Raw genomic sequence first — 24,086 nt, forward strand, 5'->3', positions numbered from 1 at the left:
TGATTAGTACATTCCATGCCATGCAAGACCATATGTATTGGAGAAGCTCGATTTCAAAAACTTTGAGAATATGGAGACGAGGAGAGCTCACTTAAGAACTAAACATGGTTGTGCATTTCTGGTTAAGCTGTACAATGCGATCAATCACTCCCATTTCGGTTGCTCTAATTGGGAAGCTCTCTGCAAGGCATATGGATTTGACGAGGGTATGCAAATAACATTTGATATTCGTCCCGAAGATGATGATGATGATGATATCGACTAATTGGAGACAACATGAATGTGTGCAAGCCACAAGTTGGAGATAGGTTTATCTCCATTCTCCATTATGGAGATGGGCCGGTTTATCTGTTTTATGGTATTTTACCTAGGAGAGAGGAGTAGGTCCTAGGTATTAAGAACAATTAGTTAGTGTTGATTATGACTATGATGATGATGAGAAATTGTTATTATGTGCTACAATGTGTTAGAGTTGATGATGATGAGGAGGAGGAGGAGTTGTGATTATGACTAGTGACCAAGTTGTTATATGATGTCTCATGGACGAAAATGATGATGATGAGGAGTTGTTATAGGACAATGATGTATTATGATGATAACTTGTTAATGATATTATGATGATGAGTTATTACATCATTGGGTGAAAGAACCGCCGATTAGTTTCAAGAGGATGGATCCAAAGTGACCAAATTGTATGCTACAATTTGGTCACTTTGGATCCCATACAATTTGGTCACTTTGGATCCATCCTCTTGAAACTAATCGGCGGTTCTTTCACCCAACGATGTAATAACTCATTATGATATAACAACAATCTCTAAATTGCTACTGTATGAATACGACATAAAATAAAAAAAGAAATAGAATACGTAATAATAGTAGTAGCGCGGGTAGAGCGGCGTTGCTAGTAACTATCAGTAGCGCGTTCTTCAAACAACGCTACTGCTAAGTAGGTATAGCAGTAGCGCGGAAAAACCAACGTTACTGCTACCATTTAGCTATAGCGCCGTAGCAGTAGCGCGGTCTCCCGCGCTACTGCTAGGCATTTTCCTAGTAGTGATCCCCACAGCAGCGCCGTCACTTACGCAACTATGCTCACACCCAAACTGGAGTTTCGAAATAGTTCACTAAAGTCGCTTGCTAGGGAAAATGGTACAAAAAGGGAGAATTAAACTAAGTACTAGAGGGGATGAAAAATAGACACTAAACTAAGTGAAGGAAATAAACTATGAGAAATAATGTGATGTTTTAAATGAGTACGTTGGTGTCTAGGTACGGCCTCGTTCGGCTTCGGCGTTGATTGGGGTTAAGCTTTTCGACTATCAACACATCCGACTGAGTCGGTACCTTGCAATATAGGAAATGGCAATCAATAGATGATGGAAGGTCACTCACATAAAATTGTCTCCCGAGCAGCGCCATATTTAGACAACTAAATCGTACTACTTCCCATTCTATACGAGTGGCGGTAACGTAAAGACATTAAGATCACTAGGACCTGACCGAAGACAATAAGTTCTATGGACAATCATGAGTCCTAGAATAATTGTGTTCCTCTCAAGATATCGAAGCCTATCACTCGAAGGTCTATTGGTTTGCAAATCTATCTATCAACTTCATGTGTGGCCTAGGGAGTTGGATGCTCCAATTACACTGATGCATCAAGCATCTCCAATCACTAAATTACCGCAAAAGGTAAACAACAACACAAAGAAGACACACATAAATAAATGGCACATCTCAAATAACCAACTACTAGTCGACCGACCCATAACCAACAATTATAAAGTAACATCACATATAAAGGGGATTCAATAGTTGACTCATCACAGACAACGTGATGGGGGGGGGGGGAGAAGGGGTGTTGGTCAAGACGATGCGACGGCGGTGGCGCATGGCCGCGCCCCACGGCGACGCTCCTCCGACGCGGCCCCCTTCTTGTCTTCCTCCAAGGTTGCAACAATGGAGATGGAGGCTTGGCATGGCCCCAAGTGCTTCTTGATGTGGACATCGGCTGGACATGGAGAGATGGATTGTGGACGAGCTCTCCCGATGGTTAGTGTTGATGGTGTATATATAAGATCTCTCCCAAAGCCTCCTCTGTTGATGTAGGGTCTCTCATTTGATCCAAGGGCTCTAGGTGAGACCAAACCCTTCCCAAAACATCCATTCCTCTGTTCGAATACCTTTCATCATGTTAAGTATATGGTAGTTCCACACCACCTACAAAACACAAAAAACGAAGAAACCAAATAAAAACCAACAAAGAAAAAAGATTACGCAATGCACGCGGTGAAAAGAGCAAATGCTGAAGATCATGCATATGGGAATGTACTTGGTTGAATGACACATGTTTGAGATAGTAGGCAGCAAATGAGCTCTAAAAATGCGTATAAAGTAGAGCCATCAGCTACATGTATATAGGGATAAAAATGGAGTGGAAACTTTCCCTTTTTCCGGAAAAAAAGGAAAACGAAGAGGAAATATGAAAACAGAAATGGGAATTTGCAAAACGGAAGTGGGAATGGTATTTTTTATACGGAAACAGAAACAAAACGGAACGGTGTTTTCCGGTGGAACATACGTGGAAACGGAACTTTCCGTTACCGTGAATATGGAGTTTCTGTTTTTACTATGGGCTTGTGTCTGCTTTGTAGTCCAACCACCAAACAACACACAATCACACAATGAGCAGAATGAATCATTTGAATCCCAACTTCTACTAGCACACCTGTACTCAACTAGATCCTATACACCATTTTCCAATACTACTATAATATTATGCTAAGTTGCTAACATAATCATATTATTTTCTAGCCATGTTACTAAATCATTAAATTTGTTTGTTTTTGTGTGCATTTCTCTATGATTCAAGGGGTTTTTTAAGTTCCATCCAATGCCCACTTCTGTTTCCGTGTCCGCTCTGTATTCGCTTCGTGTCTATTTTCGGTAGTATATATTTCCGTTTTCATTTCCAGCGTTTCTGTATTTGTTTCCGCTTCTGCAAAAAAAAAATATGAAAACAAATATGATAACACTCAGTTACATCCGTTTCCGCTCCGTTTTCATCCCTACATGTATATGTCTTAGACATCATCCGGTCCACTCCATACGTCCAGCACGAGCCCCCGTCCAACCATTTGGTTAGACTTCATATGTTGTTAATACGACCTTCTGATTCCGAAAGCCAAAACAATCGTCTTTTCTCATCCTCATTCTTTTGTGCTTCCTGCCCATATCTCTTTTGCTCCCTATACAAGTTACAAAATTCCTCGCTTCTCCATCTATGTTGTCCATGACATGCTACCATCTACAGTACGTGTAGATTTGGCTGATGCATGCGATTGCCTTCTTTTGGATTTTCTTTGTGCTGCTCACTCACTGTGCCCAGACCTTTACGACGCTCATGGCCAACATTAGCCGCCCGAGCGAATGGCTGGCGTCCGACCAGCCTCAATATTTTTCATCTAATTCAGAACATACGGAGATACAACAAGAAAATAGTGTTGCTTTATCCCCTGTCATTCATCATTGTATGTTGTTGACTACATAAAACAAGCAAACCATGTGTTTTTTTTTTCTCCAGTCCAAATCGGTTTTATGGATTATAAATAGAAAACCAAGTCATTTGCCCTATTTTAGTCGCAGGATTTTGTTACATTTTCCCAAGGCTTATGTATCCTATATTATAGAAAAACCGACCCAAAGCAATTTAAAGGTATGCTTTTTTAAGTCTTCTCTTCCATTCTTTGAATTTGACGGTAAGATCTTTTGTGGTTATTGTTTATATTAGTACTAAATTTGATGTGCATACTAAATGGGCACTGTGTGACTAAACCATGACTACAGACTATATTTTGACTGACGACATATCTATTGTGAAACTTATGTGTTGATAATAGCAAATGCTAAAAACTATGACATTCGATCTCTGTGTTCTTTGTTTGTGTATACTATTGTATATTATTTCATGATGAACTACTTCATGGCTTTGATTTAATATTTAGTATATAATTTTGTCCTTAAATTTCCACAGCAACACGCGCGATTCATCTAGTTAAAGAAATGTTTGGTACCATTCAAAATACGTTACATTCAAAAACTCTACACGTGTTTCAAAAAAATATGCATGACATTTTAGAAAAACATTAGACATTAAACAAATGTTCACATAACTAAAACATTTGTTTCGTACCATTAAAAAATGTACTTGTTTTTTTCAAAATGTTCACGTGTTTCCAAAATATGTTCGTGATATTTTAAATGTATCTTTATTTAAAGTAAAAAACTTGTGTAGTCTAAGAAATGACATTAAAAATATTCAACATGTATTTGAAAAAATATTTAGCATAGCTAAAAAAGAATAAAAAATGTGTATTTAAACAATGTTCGATATGTATCAATAAAATGTTACCTGTCCATAAGAAAAGTGTACAATGTGTATGAAAAAATAGACATATTTAAAAAAAACCTGGGAGAACTGAAGAATAAACCAAAGAAAACCAAAGAAAAAGAAGAATACCCAAAATCAAAGAATAAAGGGGAAACCCCAAAGAAAACATGCAAAAACAATGAAAATTGATAAGAAAAATACATAAAAAAAACTCATGCCAGAGGCAGCTAAGTACTGGGCCGGTCCATTAGCCTCGAGCCAGAGGCGTAGCTATCGTGACTTGTTGTTGTTGCTCTCGGATTCTGCTCATGCCACAGTCATATTCTTTTTTGGAGAGTGACTAGGCGAGGAGTACTCGGGCTCCCGCAAGGGTCATTTTTGTGGAGCTGAGAGCGTGCCACTTGACGCGCTCTTAGCCATCGCCGCGTGTCATGTGATGGGCGCTTTCTCGGGTTTTTTATTTTAATTTTTCTATATGTGTTTTCGGGTTTAAGATGATTTTTCGGCTTTACCGTTTTTGCCCGGATTTCCCTATGTTTTGAACTAAAAAGATAGATATTTTTCTTTGATTAGATGCATGGATTTACTTCTCGTGGAGGCATAGATTTGCTTCTATGAGAGGCACGAAAGGGAAAATGTATTTGTTTCGTGGGAGACACATATTTACTTCACATGGAGGCACAAATTTGCTTCCGCGAGAGGCACGGAAGGAAAAAGATGCAATTTGTTTCGTGGGAGGCACATATTTACTTCACATGGAGGCACAAATTTGCTTCCGTGAGAGGCACGATTATGCCTCTCGGAAAAGAAAAGGGAAACATGTTTTTTTCGCGAGAGGCATAAATTTGCTTCTCGTGGAGGCACAGATTTGCTTCTACGAGTGGCCCGAAAGGGAAAATGTATTTTTTTTTGTGGGAGACACATATTTACTTCACATGGAGGCACAAATTTGCTTCCTCTAGAGGCACAGAAGGAAAAAGATGCAATTTTTTTCATGGGAGGCACATATTTACTTCACATGGAGGCACAAATTTGCTTCCGCGAGAGGCACGGTTATGCCTCTAGAAAAAGAAAAGGGAAACATGTTTTTTTCATGAGAGGCATGGATTTGCTTCTCGTGGAGGCACAAATTTGCTTTCAAGCTGTGCCTCTCCGCAAAAGGAAAAATAGTGAAAAAACCGTACTTTTGGTCGGGTTTTTCGTTATTTTTTTGTGATTTTTTATCAAAACCTGTCAATATGGGATCTAGCACTAGTAGAAAACAGGGCTTTGGTCCAGGCCGGGCCAGCCCATTAGTCCCGGTTCAGTCACAAACCGGGACCTATGGGGGCAACGGTCCCGGTTCGTGAGGCCAGGCGGCCGGCCGGGCCTCGTGCGGCATTGGTCCCGGTTCGTCTGGACCCTTTGGTCCCGGGTCCAGACACGAACCGGGACCAATGGGCCTTGCTCCTGGCCCACAACCATTGGTCCCGGTTCGTGGCTGGGACCGAGACTAAAGGATCCCCTTTGGTCCCGGTTCGAGCCACGAACCGGGACCAATGAAATGCCTATATATATCCCCTCGCCCGCGAGTAGAGCACTTCACTGCTCTGTTTTTCTGACCGGCCGTTGGAGAGCTTTGTGGTGCTCTACCTCACCTCCTATGCACATGAGGTGTTCGATGAAATGCCCGAGCCACACTTAAGCTTTCTCCTCTCGAAGCTCCTTGTCCAAGCTCCATTTTCCTCGAGATTTGTCTAGGTTTGGCGGTCCGTCCTGTCCCGTCCCCGTCCTCACCGCCGTTGATCGCCCGCGCCGATCTCGTCGCCGGCACCACCGTGGTGAGCCTCTTGATCTTATCTTCTTTGTAAAATAAAAAAGTTCTTACTTGTATGATTTAGATAGATACTTGTGTAATTTTCTTACTTTTATTATTGTTTGTTATTATATAGTGCGATGGTTTTGGTATCCGCCTCCGTCGGCCCTCGTCCTGTCTACAATTTGGATGTGGTATATATTATCATTTATAGCTATTTGGTTCATTTATTGTTTATGACAATTATGCCGACCAACGTGACATAGATTTTTTTATCTAGGAGGTATGTGAACCGGAAATTCCAACCGACCCTATTGTCGAGAGGTTAAATTTAGTTGAAGAAGAAAACAATTACTTGAAGGAAAATTAAAAAAATTGAGGAGGAGAAGATGATATTGGAGTTGCATGTTGCGGATGTCGTCGATGATCACAAGATCAAGATGGACGCAATGCACTTGAAGATTAGAAAGATTAGAAAATATGCCATTCATACCGAGGCTTGGTATCATTATGCCGTTGAATCAATTGTTACCTTGGTTCACTACTAGGGAAAAGCCTAGCAGTAGCGCTGGTTTTTGGCCTATCAGTAGGGCGGGTAAGCGCGCTACTGATAAGGCGCTATAGCTATGCTTAGCAGTAGCGCCTACTGGCACTCGCTACTGCTATATCTACTTAGTAGTAGCGCTTTCCAAGTCAAGCGCTACTGCTAATTACTAGTAGCGCTTTCGAAAACAATCGCTACTACTATTATTCCCTATTCCATTTCTCTTGAATTTTAGGTCGTACCTTATACAAATTTTCATACAGTAGCAATTTAGAGATTGTTTTTACATCATAATGAGTTATTAAATCACTAGGTGAAAGAACCTTGGATTAGTTTCAAGTGCATGGATCCAAAGTAACCAATGGTCACTTTGGATCCATCCATTTGAAAATAATCGGTGGTTCTTTCACCCAGTGACATAATAACTTATCATCATCATCATAATATCATTAACAACTTATCATCATAATATATCATTGTCATATAACTCCTCATCATTTTCGTCCATGATGGGACATCATATAACAACTTCGTCACTTGTTATAATAACAACTCCTCATCATCATCATCATAGTACTCATAATCACTACTCCTACTCAGCATCACCATCAAGTCTAAGACATTGTAGTCATATATAATCAACACTAACTAATTGTTCTCCTCTCTCCTAGCTAAAATACCATAAAACAGATAAACCGGTCCTTCACCATAATGGAGAATGGACATAAACCTATCTCCAACTTGTGGCTTGCGCACATTCATTTGGTCTCCAATTATTTGCGTGTGCGCATTCATCACTTTGCTCCATTCTTTGATTTTGAGCCTTCCATCATTTGAAGAAATCGAGTATGCAGTATGGTAAGCCTCCGAAGGAGTTGGTCGTAAGCTAACCATATGCATATCACCTTCGGTAAATAGCATGTCAGGCACAACCTGCTTCGGGAGCCTCTGTTCAAAAACGAAATAGTAACATATATAGTTAGCAACGGTTTACTTAAGAATAATGTATGCAATGAAGTTACCATCATTAACAAAATCTTACCAAGTTTTTGGTAATGAAGTTATCATCAAGCAATGTATGAACTAGTGGCACGTATCTAGTATAATTTGGGCTGATAGAGTGACTGGTTTTGAAGGCCTCAACATCTTCTATGAATGAGATAAGATAACCTTTCTCCTCACAATTAAGCTTGGAGTCATAGTTGTAGTATGTGTTGTCTACTACCTTCCGAGTATTTCTTGAAGATAAGAAATAAGCTGAAAATTATAAATAAATAAGTTTAGTACGGACGAACACCAAATATTTTTAAATTAACAACATAAATTACTGAACTTAACAAATTAGTTTGACAAACTCACATCTAGGCAAAACTGGAGGCATATCCACATCCACCCAGATGTCGATATCATCATCATCATCATAATCTTCGGGACGAATATCAAATCTTATTCGCATTCCCTCCTCAAATTGATATGCCTTGCAGAGAGCTTCCCAATTATAGCAACCGAAATGGGAGCGATCGACCGCATTGTAGAACTTAATCAGAAACTCATAACCATGTTTAGTTCTTAAGTGAGCCCTCCTCGTCTCCACATTCTCAAAGTCATCTAAACCAAAACCAAGCTTCTCCAATACATATGGTCTAGCATGGAACGGGATGTACTAATCGAATTGAAAAAAAATCCATAAATTACACGTTGAACAAAAGAAGCACAAGTGATGATATTAATTATGATGAAATGCTTGTCGTTGCGTGCCGTACAAACATCGAAGGTCTCTTCCATCTTCACGGTGAAAAACATATCATTTTGCAGGTGAGGAAACCTGTCGCACACACCCCGGTCATCATAGCAGTACCCGCACTCCGGGATCCCATCGTCATCAGACATCTCCTGTGTTCAAAATTCAAAGATTATAACTCGACGGCAAAACCCAAAAAATCCGGCATGACCTTTGCTAAAAAAGAACATATCGAGCGCCTGAAATTTGCCGGAACGGAAATTAACCAACACTCCGGCAAAACATAGGCCAATTATCGATGGTCATTGCATTTCAATGGTTCAAAATATGAAAAAAAACATTTGAAAATATCTCATATATAATCCTAACACTAAATAAACTAGTTTTATTAACTACTTACTAAATAAACTAGTTTTATTAACTACTTACTAAATAAACTAGTTATATTAAGCACTTCCTAAATAAACTAGTTCTATTAAGCACTTAATATAAACAAACTAGTTATATTAATCACTTACTAAATAAACTAGTTACCTACGATTTGCAAAAATAGAGACAAGGGAGGGAGGGAGGAGAGAGGAGGGGGAGGGGCCGGCCGGAGGAGGAGGAGGGAGGGGCGGCCGAAGGAGGAGGAGGGAGGGGCGGTGGGAGGAGGGCTGCCAGCGGAGGAGAGAGGAGGGGGCGGCCGCAGGCGGAGGAAGGAGGGCGCGGTGGGAGGAGGAGGGAGGAGGGCGCGGTGGGAGGAGGAGGGACGGAAGGAGGGAGTACCTTGGTGGCGGACGGACGACGGCAGCGGTGGCGACGAACGACAATGGTTATCGGCGCGGGTGAGAGGGACTGAGAGGGAGAGTGAGTGAGAGAGAGAGGGTCGGCCGCGTGGGGATAAGGTAGGGTTAATAGTAGCGCGGGTATGAAAAAGCGCTACAGCTAAGGAGAATAGCAATAGCGCGGTACGGCGTAAGGTTCTACTGCTATAACTAGCTGGACGGCGAGGTCATGGCAATTAGAGCAGTAGCGTGGTTTAGAGATGACGCGCTACTGCTATTTTTCTTTCAGCAGCGCGTTTTTCCGGAACGCGCTGCTGCTAAATAGCAGTAGCGTCGTATTTTGAAGAGCGCTGCTGGTAATATTCTGTGTGTAAGGTTTTCCCTAGTAGTGGTTGCGATTATGACCGCATTTGTTGTTGCATTGAAATGTTTTACATAGTTTCAATGTATGGTTTAATTAGATGCTCTAGAGAGCTATATGTTGTTCAATGAGAACTATGTATGTACTTTGGTTTTAATGTGATGATAAACTTATATTAGTTTGGTCACTTATCTATTCATGATGTTCTGTAATGGTTTTTTGACACACTTAATTATATATAATGCACGCAGATGAACTGCAATGGATGTACGGTAACAGACGCACCTCCGAGTACATTGAGGGCGTGCATAATTTTCTCGCAGTGGCTGAGGCAAACAAGCAGAATGGTTTTGTGTGTTGTCCATGCCCTAGCTGTGGGAATACAAAGTCTTACTCTGACTCGAAAACCCTTCACACCCACCTGCTTTATAAGGGTCTTATGCCACACTATAAGGTTTGGACCAAGCACGGAGAAAGAGGGGTTATGATGGAAGATAGCGAAGAAGAAGAGGAGGATGACAACTATGTGCCCCCTGAATACGGTGATGCGGCAACGGGGAAGCTGAAGATCAAGAGGAACCAAACGATGTGCCCGATGATGATCTTCGTCGGGTCATTGTTGATGCAAAGAGACAGTGAGAAAGTGAAAAGGAGAAGCTGAAATTCGATCACATGTTATAGGATCACAAAAAAGGGTTGTACCCCAATTGCGAAGGTGGCAACACAAAGCTCGGTACCATACTGGAATTGCTGCAGTGGAAGGCAGAGAATGGTGTACCTGACAAAGGATTTGAGAAGCTACTGAAAATATTGAAGAAGAAGCTTCCAAAGGATAACGAATTGCCCGACGGTATGTACACAGCAAAGAAGGTTGTATGCCCTCTAGGATTGGAGGTGCAGAAGATACATGCATGCCCTAATGACTGCATCCTCTACCGCGGTGCGTACGAGGATTTCAACGGATGCCCAGTATGCGGTGCATTGTGGTATAAGATCAGACGAGATGACCCTGGTGATGTTGACAACGAGCGCCCCAGGAAGAGGGTTCCTGCTAAGGTGATGTCGTATGCTCCTATAATACCACGGTTGAAACGTCTATTCAGAAACAAAGAGCATGTCAAGTTGATGCGATGGCACAGAGAGGACGGTAAGAAAGACGGGAAGTTGAGAGCACCCACTGACAGGTCGCAGTGGAGAAAAATCGAGAGAAAGTACTAGGAGGAGTTTGCAGGTGACGCAAGGAACGTATGGTTTGGTTTAAGCGTGGATGGTATTAATCCTTTTGGGGAGCAGAGCAGCAATCACAACACCTGGCCCATGACTCTATGTATCTATAACCTTCCTCCTTGGCTGTGCATGAAGAGGAAGTTCATTATGATGCCAGTTCTCATCCAAGGCCCTAAGCAACCCGGCAACAACATTGATGTGTACCTAAGTCCATTAGTTGAAGAACTTTTACAGCTATGGAATGGAAACGGTGTACGTGTGTGGGATGAGCATAAACAGGAGGAATTTGACCTGCATTCGTTGCTGTTTGTAACCATCAATGATTGGCCTGCTCTCAGTAACCTTTCAGGACAGACAAACAAGGGATACCACGCATGCACGCACTATTTAGATGACACCGATAGTATATACCTGGACAAATGCAGGAAGAATGTGTACCTGGGGCATCGTCGATTTCTTTCGACCAACCATCAATGTTGAAATAAAGGCAAGCATTTCAAAGGCGAGATAGATCACCGGAAGAAGCCCGCCATCCGTACCGGTGATCACATAATTGCTATGGTCGATGATTTACAGGTAATCTTTGGAAAGGGTCCCGGTGGACTATCTGTTCTGAATGACACTGAGGGACGCGCACCCATGTAGAAGAAGAAATCTATATTTTGGGACCTACCCTACTGGAAAGACCTAGAGGTCCGCTCTTCAATCGACGTGATGCACGTGACGAAGAACCTTTGCGTGAACCTACTAGGCTTCTTGGGCGTGTATGGGAAGACAAAAGATACACCGGAGGCACGGGAGGACCAGCAACGTGTGCATGAAAAAGACGGCATGCCTCCAAAGCAGTATGAAGGTCCTGCCAGCTAGCTCTTACCAAAGAAGAGAAGGAAATCTTCTTTGAATGCCTGCTCAGTATGAAGGTCTCGTCTGGCTTCTCGTCGAATATAAAGGGAATAATAAATATGGCAGAGAAAAAGTTCCAGAACCTAAAGTCTCATGACTGACACATGATTATGACGCAACTGCTTCCGGTTGCATTGAGGGGGCTTCTACCGAAAACGTTCAATTAGCCATTGTGAAGCTATGTGCATTCCTCAATGCAATCTCTCAAAAGGTGATCGATCCAGAAATCCTACCAATGTTAAGGAGTGATGTGGCGCAATGTCTTGTCAGTTTCGAGCTGGTGTTCCCACCATCCTTCTTCAATATCATGACACGCGTCCTAGTTCATCTAGTCGACGAGATTGTCGTTCTGGGCCCTGTATTTCTACACAATATGTTCCCCTTTGAGAGGTTCATGGGAGTCCTAAAGAAATATGTCCGTAACCGCGCTAGGCCAGAAGGAAGCATCTCCGTGCGCCATCAAACAGAGGATGTCATTGGGTTTTGTGTTGACTTCATTCCTGGCCTTAAGAAGATTGGTCTCCCTCAATCGTGGTATGAGGGAAGACTGACTGGAAAAGGCACGCTAGGAGGGGACTCAATAATATGTAGGGACGGGCATTCTTGGTCTCAAGCACACTACACCGTTCTACATAACTCTACCTTGGTGACCGCGTATGTCGATGAACACAAGAACATTCTACGCTTCAAACACCCGGAGTAGTGTGATGACTGGATTACATGTGCACATATCAGGACTTTCGGCAGTTAGTTGCAAACACGTCTCAGGGGTGACAACACTGTTTCTGATGAGCTATACTCGTTGGCCAGGGGACCATCTTCCACTGTATTGACTTACAAAGGGTACGAGCTAAATGAGAATACATTTTACACGATCGCCCAAGATCAAAAGAGCACCAACCAAAACAGTGGTGTCCGCTTCGATGCAGCAACCAAGAGGGGAAAGGACACATATTATGGTTACATAGTGGACATATGGGAACTTGACTACGGACATGATTTTAAGTTCCCTTTGTTTCAGTGCAAATGGGTCAATTTGTTAGGAGGCGGGGTACAGGTAGACCCACAGTACGGAATGACCACAGTGGATCTGAACAATCTTGGGTACACAGACGAACCATTCGTCCTAGCCAATGATGTGGCGCAGGTTTTCTATGTGAAGGACATGTCTACCAAACCGAGAAAAAGAAAAGATAAGGAAGCGAATACATCATATGAAGAGCCAAAGCGCCACATAGTTATTTCAGGAAAAAGAGACATCATGGGATTGGAGGACAAGACAGACATGTCTGAAGATTATGAAAAGTTTCATGAAATTTCTCCCTTCAAAGTCAAGGCTGACCCAAGCACCCTGTTAAACGATGAAGACTATCCATGGTTACGGCGCAATAAGCAAAGGACACAAGCGAAGAAAAAGTGAAGACTTTCTCTCCACAACTATTATGATGATGCCTTTGATCTATAATATCACTGTAGTTACAAGTGAAGAAATGAAATGCCTTTTGGTAAAAGATTGTCCGTTTTGTACACGAAGTGCATCCAGTTTTTGCCGTAACCCTCTCAACTTTTTAGCACATGCTATGTGGGTGAAATGATGATACCATGCCAACTTTCAACCTTTTCAGAGTTCATTTGTAGTGCTTTTCAATTTCAGGGTCATATAGCTAAAAAAATCAGTAAATGCATGAAAAATAACAAATGAAGTTAGAAAGGGTTGAAAATTGATGATGTGGCTTTGAATGATGCGTTTTGAACACACAAAAAGTTTGGAGTTCAAATAAGTTCAAAAAATGAAATCCCTTTGTAACAGATGAGTTTTCGTTCGAAACTCTGATACTTCGAAAGAGATTGTCCACTTTGTACACGAAGTGCATCCAGTTTTTGCCGTAACCCTCTCAACTTTTTAGCACATGCTATGTGGGTGAAATGATGATACCATGCCAACTTTCAACCTTTTCAGAGTTCATTTGTAGTGCTTCTCAATTTCAGGGTCATGTAGCTCAAAAAAATCAGTAAATGCATGAAAAATAACAAATGAAGTCAGAAAGGGTTGAAAATTGATGATGTGGCTTTGAATGGTGCATTTTGAACACAAAAAACTCTGGAGTTCAAATAAGTTGAAAAAAATCCCTTTTGTAACAGATGAGTTTTCGTCTGAAACCCTGATACTTCGAAAGAGATTGTCCATTTTGTACACGAAGTGCATCCAGTTTTTGTCGTAACCCTCTCAACTTCTTAGCACATGCTATGTGGGTGAAATGATGATACCATGCCAGTTTTCAACCTCTTCAGAGTTCATTTGAAGTGCTTTTCAATTTCAGGGTCATTTAGCTCAAAGAATGAACTAATATAAAAAAGAATGAACTAGAAAACTTTTATGAAACTTGAATAGCAAAAATAATGAACTAAAAGAATGAACTAGAAAACTTTAATGAAAATCTAACAGGAAAAAGAATGAACTAGAAAACTTTAATGGAACTCTAATAGCAAAAGGAATCAACTAAAAAGCTTTTATAAACCTCTACTATTTTTGAAACTAAAATTATATAAAATTTATGCAACTAAAATTATCAATGTATTTTTTGTTCAAAACATTAATACCAAAAAGAATTTTCATAAAGAAATTATTTGTTTGAAACTTTAATAGCAAACTAAAATAACAAAATATGTTTTTGGTTAAAACAAACATTTCAAATAACCTAGAAATTACCAAATTGAATATAATGACAAAACACAGTAATATTAAATAGCAACAAAAAGAATCACTCAAAAATATATTTTTATAGTAAAGTTATTCACAAACTAATAATTCACACAAATTTCAAAAAATTCAAATTTAAACTATTCAATTTGGAAAACTAATGGCATTAACAAAAAGTTCATAATTTTTATTACCTAAAAGCAAAAAGAATCACTGAAAACAGTAAGTATTTTGCTGTAAGTAGAAACAAAATAAAATAAATAAAGCAAAAAAGAAAACAAAAAAACTGGAAAAGATAAGAAGATTGCCACCTACTGCGCCACCACGGCCTAAATACGACTAGAAACCCAACCATGGACCAGGATTCAGGCCCGCAGAAGGCCCAGTAGGCCCACAGGCAGCTGAAGGAAATGTGCCCTAGAGGCAATAATAAAGTTGTTATTTACATTTCCTTATATCATGATAAATGTTTATTATTCATGCTAGAATTGTATTAACCGGTAACTTAGTACATGTGTGAATACATAGAGAAACAGAGTGTCCCTAGTGTGCCTCTACTTGACTAGCTTGTTTATCAAAGATGGTTATGTTTCCTAGCCATAGACATGTGTTGTCATTTGATGAATGGGATCACATCATTAGAGAATGATGTGATGGACAAGACCCATCCGTTAGCTTAGCACTATGATCGTTTAGTTTGTTGCTATTGCTTTCATCATGACTTATACATGTTCCTCTGACTTTGAGATTATGCAACTCCCGAAACCGGAGGAACACTTAGTGTGCTATCAAACGTCACAACATAACTGGGTGATTATAAAGATGCTCTACAGGTGTCTCCGATGGTGTTTGTTGAGTTGGCATAGATCGAGATTAGGATTTGTCACTCCGATTGTCAGAGAGGTATCTCTGGGCCCTCTCGGTAATGCACATCACAATAAGCCTTGCAAGCAATGTGACTAATGAGTTAGTTGCGGGATGATGCATTACGGAACGAGTAAAGAGACTTGCCGGTAACGAGATTGAACTAGGTATGGTGATACTGACGATCGAATCTCGGGCAAGTGACATACCGATGACAAAGGGAACAACGTATGTTGTTATGCGGTTTGACCGATAAAGATCTTCGTAGAATATGTAGGAACCAATATGAGCATCCAGGTTCCGCTATTGGTTATTGACCGGAGATGTGTCTCGGTCATGTCTACATAGTTCTCGAACCCGTAGGGTCCGCACAGTTAACGTTCGATGACGATTGGTATTATGAGTTTATGTGATTTGATGTACCGAAGGTCGTTTGGAGTCCCGGATGAGATCACGGACATGACAAGGAGTCTCGAAATGGTCGAGACATAAAGATTCATATATTGTAAGGCTACATTCGGACACCGGAATGGTTCGGGTCGTTTCAGATAAGTTTCAGAGTACCGGGGGTTACCGACCCCCCCCCCCCGGGGAAGTTATTGGGCCTCATGGGCCTAGTGGTGGAAGAGAGGACGCAGGCCGACGTGTGGCACCCCCTAGCCCAAACCGAATTGGACTAGGGCTAGGGGGGTCGTCCCCCCTTTCCTTCTCTTCTTCCTCTCCTTCCTTCTTCTCCTACTTGGACTAGGAAAGGGGGAAACCTACTCCTACTAGGAGTAGGAATCCCCCGTTAGGCGCGCCCCTTGTGGCCGGCCCTCCTCCTCCCCTCCTTTATATACTGTGGAAGGGGGCACCCCATAGACACACAAGTTGATCTTTAGCCATGTGCGGTGCCCCCCTCGACAGTTTTACACCTCGGTCATATCGTCGTAGTGCTTAGGCGAAGCCCTGCGCCGGTAACTTCATCATCACCGTCACCACGCCATCGTGCTGACGGAACTCTCTCTCGGCCTCAGCCAGATCTAGAGTTGGAGGGACATCACCGAGCTGAACGTGTGCAGATCGCGGAGGTGCCGTGTGTTCGGTACTTGATCGGTTGGATCGCGAAGATGTTCAAATACATCAACCGCGTTACCTAACGCTTCCGCTTTCAGTCTACGAGGGTACGTGGACACACTCTCCCCGGTCGTTGCTATGCTTCTCCTAGATAGATCTTGTGTGATCGTAGGAATTTTTTTGAAATACTACGTTCCCCAACAGTGGCATCCGAGCCAGGTCTATGCGTAGATGTTATATGCACGACTAGAACACAAAGAGTTGTGGGCGATAATAGTCATACTGCTTACCAGCATGTCATAATTTGATTCGGCAGTATTGTCGGATGAAGCGGCCCAGACCGACATTACATGACCGCGTTCATGAGACTGGTTCTACCGCCGTGCTTCGCACACATGTTGCTAGTAGGTGTCTGTTTCTCCAACTTTAGTTGAATCGAGTGTGACTACGCCCGGTCCTTGTTGAAGGTTAAAACAACAAACTTGACGAAAAATCTTTGTGGTTTTGATGCGTAGGTAAGAACGGTTCTTGCTAAGCCCGTAGCAGCCACGTAAAACGTGCAACAACAAAGTAGAGGACGCCTAACTTGTTTTTGCAGGGCTTGTTGTGATGTGATATGTTCAAGACGTGATGATATATAATTTGTTGTATGAGATGATGATGTTTTGTAACAGTTATCGGCAACTGGCAGGAGCCATATAGTTCTCGCTTTATTGTATGAAATGCAATCACCATGTAATTGCTTTACTTTATCACTGAGCGGTACCGACAGTCGTAGAAGCAATAGTTGGCGAGACGACAACGATGCTTCGATGGAGATCAAGGTGTCAAGGCGGTGATGATGGTGATCATGATGGTGCTTTGGAGATGGAGATCAAAGGCACAAGATGATGATGGCCATATCATATCACTTATATTGATTGCATGTGATGTTTATCCTTTATGCATCTTATTTTGCTTAGTACGGCGGTAGCATTATAAGATGATCTCTCACTAAATTTCAAGGTACAAGTGTTCTCCCTGAGTATGCATCGTTGCGATAGTTCGTCGTGCTGAGACACCACATGATGATCGGGTCTGATAAGCTCTACGTTCACATACAACGGGTGCAAGCCAGTTTTGCGCACACAGAATACTCGGGTTAAACTTGACGAGCCTAGCATATGCAGATATGGCCTCGGAACACTGAGGCCGAAAGGTCGAGCGTGAATCATATAGTAGATATGATCAACATAGTGATGTTCACCATTGAAAACTAATCCATCTCACATGATGATCGGACATGGTTTATTTGATATGGATCACGTGATCACTTAGATGATTAGAGGGATGTCTATCTAAGTGGGAATTCTTAAGTAATATGATTAATTGAACTTTAATTTATCATGAACTTAGTACTTGATAGTATTTTGCATGTCTATGTTGTTGTAGATAAATGGCCCGTGCTACTGTTCTGTTGAATTTTAATGCGTTCCTAGAGAAAGCTAAGTTGAAAGATGATGGTAGCAACTACACGGGCTGGGTCCGTAACTTGAGGATTATCCTCATTGCTGCATAGAAGAATTACGTCCTGGAAGCACCGCTAGGTGCAAGACCCGCTGCAGGAGCAATGCCGGACGTTGTGAACGCCTGGCAGAGCAAAGCTGATGACTACTCGATAGTTCAGTGTGCCATGATTTACAGCTTAGAACCGGGACTTCAACGATGTTTTGAATGTCATGGAGCATATGAGATGTTCCAGGAGTTGAAGTTAATATTTCAAGCAAATGCCCGGATTAAGAGATATGAAGTCTCCAATAAGTTCTACAGCTGCAAAATGGAGGAGAATAGTTATGTCAGTGAACATATACTCAAAATTTCTGGGTATCATAAACACTTGACTTAACTAGGAGTTAATCATCCGGTTGATAGTGTCATTGACAGAGTTCTTCAATCACTGCCACCAAGCTACAAAAGCTTCATGATAAACTATAATATGCAAGGGATGGATAAGACAATTCCCGAGCTCTTTGCAATGCTAAAGGCCGCGGAGGTAGAAATCAGGAAGGATTATTAAGTGTTGATGGTCAACAAGACCACTAGTTTCAAGAAAAAGGGTAAAGGGAAGAAGCGGAACTTCAAGAAGAACGGCTAGCAAGTTGCTGCTCAAGTGAAGAAACCCAAGTCTGGACCTAAGCCTGAGACTGAGTGCTTCTACTGCAAAGGGACTGGTCACTGGAAGCGGAACTACCCCAAGTATTTGGCGGATAAGAAGGATGGCAAAGTGAAAGGTATATTTGATATACATGTTATTGATGTGTACCTTACTAATGCTCGCCGTAGTGCCTGGGTATTTGATACTGGTTCTGTTGCTCATATTTGCAACTCGAAACAGGGGCTACGGATTAAGCGAAGATTAGCTAAGCACGAGGTGACGATGCGCGTGGGAAATGGTTCCAAAGTTGATGTGATCGTCGTCGGCACGCTACCTCTACATCTACCTTCGGGATTAGTTTTGGACCTGAATAATTGTTATTTGGTGCCAGCGTTAAGCATGAACATTATATCTGGATCTTGTTTGATGCGCGACAGTTATTCATTTAAATCAGAGAATAATGGTTGTTCTATTTATATGAGTAATATCTTTTATGGTCATGCACCCTTGATGAGTGGTCTATTTTTATTGAATCTCGATAGTAGTGATACACATATTCATAGTGTTGAAGCCAAAAGATATAAGTTTAATAATGATAGTGCAACTTATTTGTGGCACTGCCGTTTAGGTCATATTGGTGTAAAGCGCATGAAGAAACTCCATGCTGATGGGCTTTTGGAATCACTTGATTATGAATCACTTGATGCTTGCGAACCATGCCTCATGGGCAAGATGACTAAGACTCCGTTCTCCGGAACAATGGAGCGAGCTACAGACTTGTTTGAAATAATACATACTGATGTATACGGTCCAATGAGTGTTGAGACTTGCGGCGAGTATCGTTATTTTCTGACCTTCACAGATGATTTGAGAAATTGGGTATATCTACTTGATGAAACATAAGTCTGAAACATTTGAAAAGTTCAAAGAATTTCAGAGTGAAGATTAAAATCATCATAACAAGAAAATAAAGTTTCTACGATCTGATCGTGGAGGTGAATATTTGAGTTACGAGTTTGGTCTTCATTTGAAACAATGCGGAATAGTTTCGCAACTCACGCCACCTGGAACACCACAGCGTAATGGTGTGTCCGAACGTCGTAACCGCACTTTATTAGATATGGTGCGATCTATGATGTCTCTTACTGGTTTACTGCTATCGTTTTGGGTTTATGCTTTAGAGACGGCTGCATTCACGTTAAATAGGGCACCATCTAAATCCGTTGAGACGACACCATATGAACTGTGGTTTGGCAAGAAACCCAAGTTGTCGTTGTTTCTTAAAGTTTGGGGCTGCGATGCTTATGTAAAAAAGCTTCAACCTGATAAGCTCGAACCCAAATCGGAGAAATGTGTCTTCATAGGATACCCAAAGGAAACTGTTGGGTACACCTTCTATAACAGATCCGAAGTCAAGATTTTCGTTGCTAAGAATGGATCCTTTCTAAGAAGGAGTTTCTCTCGAAAGAAGTGAGTGGGAGGAAAGTAAAACTTGATGAGGTAATTGTACCTGCTCCCTCATTGGAAAGTAGTTCATCACAGAAATTGCTTCCAGTGATTCCTACACCAATTAGTGAGGAAGCTAATGATGATGATCATGAAGCTTCTGATCAAGTTACTACCGAACCTCGTAGGTCAACCAGAGTAAGATCCGCACCAGAGTGGTATGACAATCCGGTTCTGGACGTCATGTTACTTGACCATGACGAACCTACGAACTATGAGGAAATGATGATGAGCCCAGATTCCGCGAAATGGCTTGAGGCCATGAAATCTGAGATGGGATCCATGCATGAGAACAAAGTGTGGACTTTGGTTGACTTGCCCGATGATCAGCAAGCCATAGAGAATAAATGGATCTTCAAGAAGAAGACTGACGCTGACGGTAATGTTACTGTCTACAAAACTCGACTTGTTGCGAAAGGTTTTCGACAAGTTCAAGGAGTTGACTATGATGAGACTTTCTCACCCGTAGCGATGCTTAAGTCTGTCCGAATCATGTTAGCAATTGCCGCATTTTATGATTATGAAATTTGGCAAATGGATGTCAAAACTGCATTCCTGAATGGATTTCTGGAAGAAGAGTTGTATATGATGCAACCAAAAGGTTTTGTTAATCCAAAGGGTGCTAACAAAGTGTGCAAGCTCCAGCGATCCATTTATGGACTGGTGCAAGCCTCTCGGAGTTGGAATAAACGTTTTGATAGTGTGATCAAAGCATATGGTTTTATACAGACTTTTGGAGGAGCCTGTATTTACAAGAAAGTGAGTGGGAGCTCTGTAGCATTTCTAATATTATATGTGGATGACATATTGCTGATTGGAAATGATATAGAATTTCTGGATAGCATAAAAGGATACTTGAATAAGAGTTTTTCTATGAAAGACCTCGGTGAAGCTGCTTACATATTGGGCATCAAGATCTATAGAGATAGATCAAGACGCTTAATTGGACTTTCACAAAGCACATACCTTCATAAGATTTTGAAGAAGTTCAAAATGGATCAGTCAAAGAAAGGGTTCTTGCATGTATTACAAGGTGTGAATTTGAGTGAGACTCAATGCCCGACCACTGGAGAAGATAGAGAGAAAATGAAAGTCATTCCCTATGCCTCAGCCATAGATTCTATCATATATGCAATGTTGTGTACCAGACCTGATGTGTGCCTTGCTATAAGTATAGTAGGGAGGTACCAAAGTAATCCAGGAGTGGATCACTGGACAACGGTCAAGAACATCCTGAAATACCTGAAAAGGACTAAGGATATGTTTCTCGTTTATGGAGGTGACAAATAGCTTGTTGTAAATGGTTACGTCGATGCAAGCTTTGACACTGATCCGGATGACTCTAAGTCACAAACCGGATACATATTTATATTGAATGGTGGAGCTGTCAGTTGCTGCAGTTCCAAACAGAGCGTCGTGGTGGGATCTACGTGTGAAGCGGAGTACATAGTTGCTTCGGAAGCAGCAAATGAAGGAGTCTGGATGAAGGAGTTGATATCCGATCTAGGTGTCATACCTAGTGCATTGGGTCCAATGATAATCTTTTGTGACAATACTGGTGCAATTGCTTTGGCAAAGGAATCCAGATTTCACCAGAAGACCAAGCACATCAAGAGACGCTTCAATTCCATCCGTCATCAAGTGTCGGAAGGGGACATAGAGATTTCAAGATACATATGGATCTGAATGTTGCAGACCCGTTGACTAAGCCTCTCTCACGAGCAAAACATGATCAGCACCAAGACTCCATGGGTGTTAGAATCATTACTATGTAATCTAGATTATTGACTCTAGTGCAAGTGGGAGACTGAAGGAAATGTGCCCTAGAGGCAATTATAAAGTTGTTATTTACATTTCCTCATATCATGATAAATGTTTATTATTCATGCTAGAATTGTATTAACCAGAAACTTAGTACATGTGTGAATACATAGACAAACAGGGTGTCCCTAGTATGCCTTTACTTGAGTAGCTTGTTTATCAAAGATGGTTATGTTTCCTAGCCATAGACATGTGTTGTCATTTGATGAACGATATCACATCATTAGAGAGTGATGTGATGGACAAGACCCATCCGTTAGCTTAGCACTATGATCGTTTAGTTTTTTGCTATTGCTTTCATCATGACTTATACATGTTCCTCTGACTTTGAGATTATGCAACTCCGGAATACCGGAGGAACACTTAGTGTGCTATCAAATGTCACTGTGTAACTGGGTGATTATAAAGATGCTCTACAGGTGTCTCCGATGGTGTTTGTTGACTTGGCATAGATCGAGATTAGGATTTGTCACTCCGATTGTCGGAGAGGTATCTCTGGGCCCTCTCGGTAATGGACATCAAAATAATCCTTGCCAGCAATGTGACTAATGTGTTAGTTGTGGGATGATGCATTACGATACGAGTAAAGAGAATTGCCGGTAACGAGATTCAACTAGGTATCGTGATACCGACGAACGAATCTCGGGCAAGTAACATACCGATGACAAAGGGAACAACGTATGTTGTTATGTGGTTTGACCGATAAAGATCTTCGTAGAATATGTAGGAACCAATATGAGCATCTAGGTTCCGCTATTGGTTATTGACCGGAGATGTGTCTCGGTCATGTCTACATAGTTCTCGAACCCGTAGGGTCCGCACGCTTAACGTTCGATGACGATTGGTATTATGAGTTTATGTGATTTGATGTACCAAAGGTTGTTCGGAGTCCCGGATGAGATCACGGACATGACGAGGAGTCTCGAAATGGTCGAGACATAAAGATTCATATATTGGAAGGCTACATTCGGACACCGGAATGGTTCGGGTCGTTTCAGATAAGTTTCGGAGTACCGGGGGTTACCGACCCCCCCCCCCCCCCCTGGAAGTTATTGGGCCTCATGGGCCTAGTGGTGGAAGAGAGGAGGCAGGCCAAGGTGTGGCGCGCGCCCCCCTAGCCCAAACCGAATTGGACTAGGGCTAGGGAGGCCGACCCCCCTTTCCTTCTCTTCTTCCTGTCCTTCCTTCTTCTCCTACTTGGACTAGGAAAGGGGGAAACCTACTCCTACTAGTAGTAGGAATCCCCCCTTGGGCGTCCCCCTTGTGGCCAGCCCTCCTCCTCCTCCCCTCCTTTATATACGGGGAAGGGGCACCCCATAGACACACAAGTTGATCTTTAGCCGTGTGCGGTGCCCCCTCCACAGTTTTACACCTCGGTCATATCGTCGTAGTGCTTAGGCAAAGCCCTGCGCCGATAACTCCATCTTCACCGTCACCATGCCGTCGTGCTGACAGAACTCTCTCTCGGCCTCAGCTGGATCTAGAGTTCGAGGGATGTCACTGAGCTGAGCGTGTGCAGATCGCGGAGGTGCCGTGCGTTCGGTACTTGATCGGTTGGATCATGAAGACGTTTGACTACATCAACCATGTTACCTAACGCTTCCGCTTTCAGTCTACGAGGGTACGTGGACACACTCTCCCCGCTCGTTGCTATGCTTCTCCTAGATAGATCTTGCGTGATCGTAGGAATTTTTTTGAAATACTACATTCCCCAACAGCAACGTAGTGTGAGATTAGGCCCGTAAGCCTGCATTTGGGAGGTGCTCGAGAGGGCAGCCGCAGTGGGGCTTATAAACCACTCCGAGCCCCTCTCAACTAGTGAGGTGGGACTAAACTTTTGGCCGCGGGCAGCACAAGGCCTTTGATCCCGGTTGATAGCACCAACCGGGGCGAAAGGGGTGCATAGGTACCGGTTCGTCGCACCAACTGAGGGAGTCCTGGACTAAGGGGTCCTCGGGCATCCGGCCTGTTAGCCATGGGCCAGACTGATGGGCTATGAAGATACGAAGACCGAAGACTGCAGCCGTGTCCGGATAGGACTCTCCTTGGCGTGGAAGGCAAGCTTGGCGACCAAATATGTAGATTCCCTTCTTTGTAACCGACCTTGTGTAACCCTAGATCCTCCCGGTGTCTATATAAACCGGAGGACTTAGTCCGGAGGGGATAGATTCATTACCATAGTCACACAGGCTAGACTTCTAGGGTTTAGTCATTACGATCTCGTGGTAGATCAACTCTTGTAATACTCATATTCATCAAGATCAATCAAGCAG

This window comes from Aegilops tauschii, chromosome 4 (assembly GCF_002575655.3).
Source record: "Aegilops tauschii subsp. strangulata cultivar AL8/78 chromosome 4, Aet v6.0, whole genome shotgun sequence".
Lineage (NCBI taxonomy): Eukaryota > Viridiplantae > Streptophyta > Magnoliopsida > Poales > Poaceae > Aegilops > Aegilops tauschii.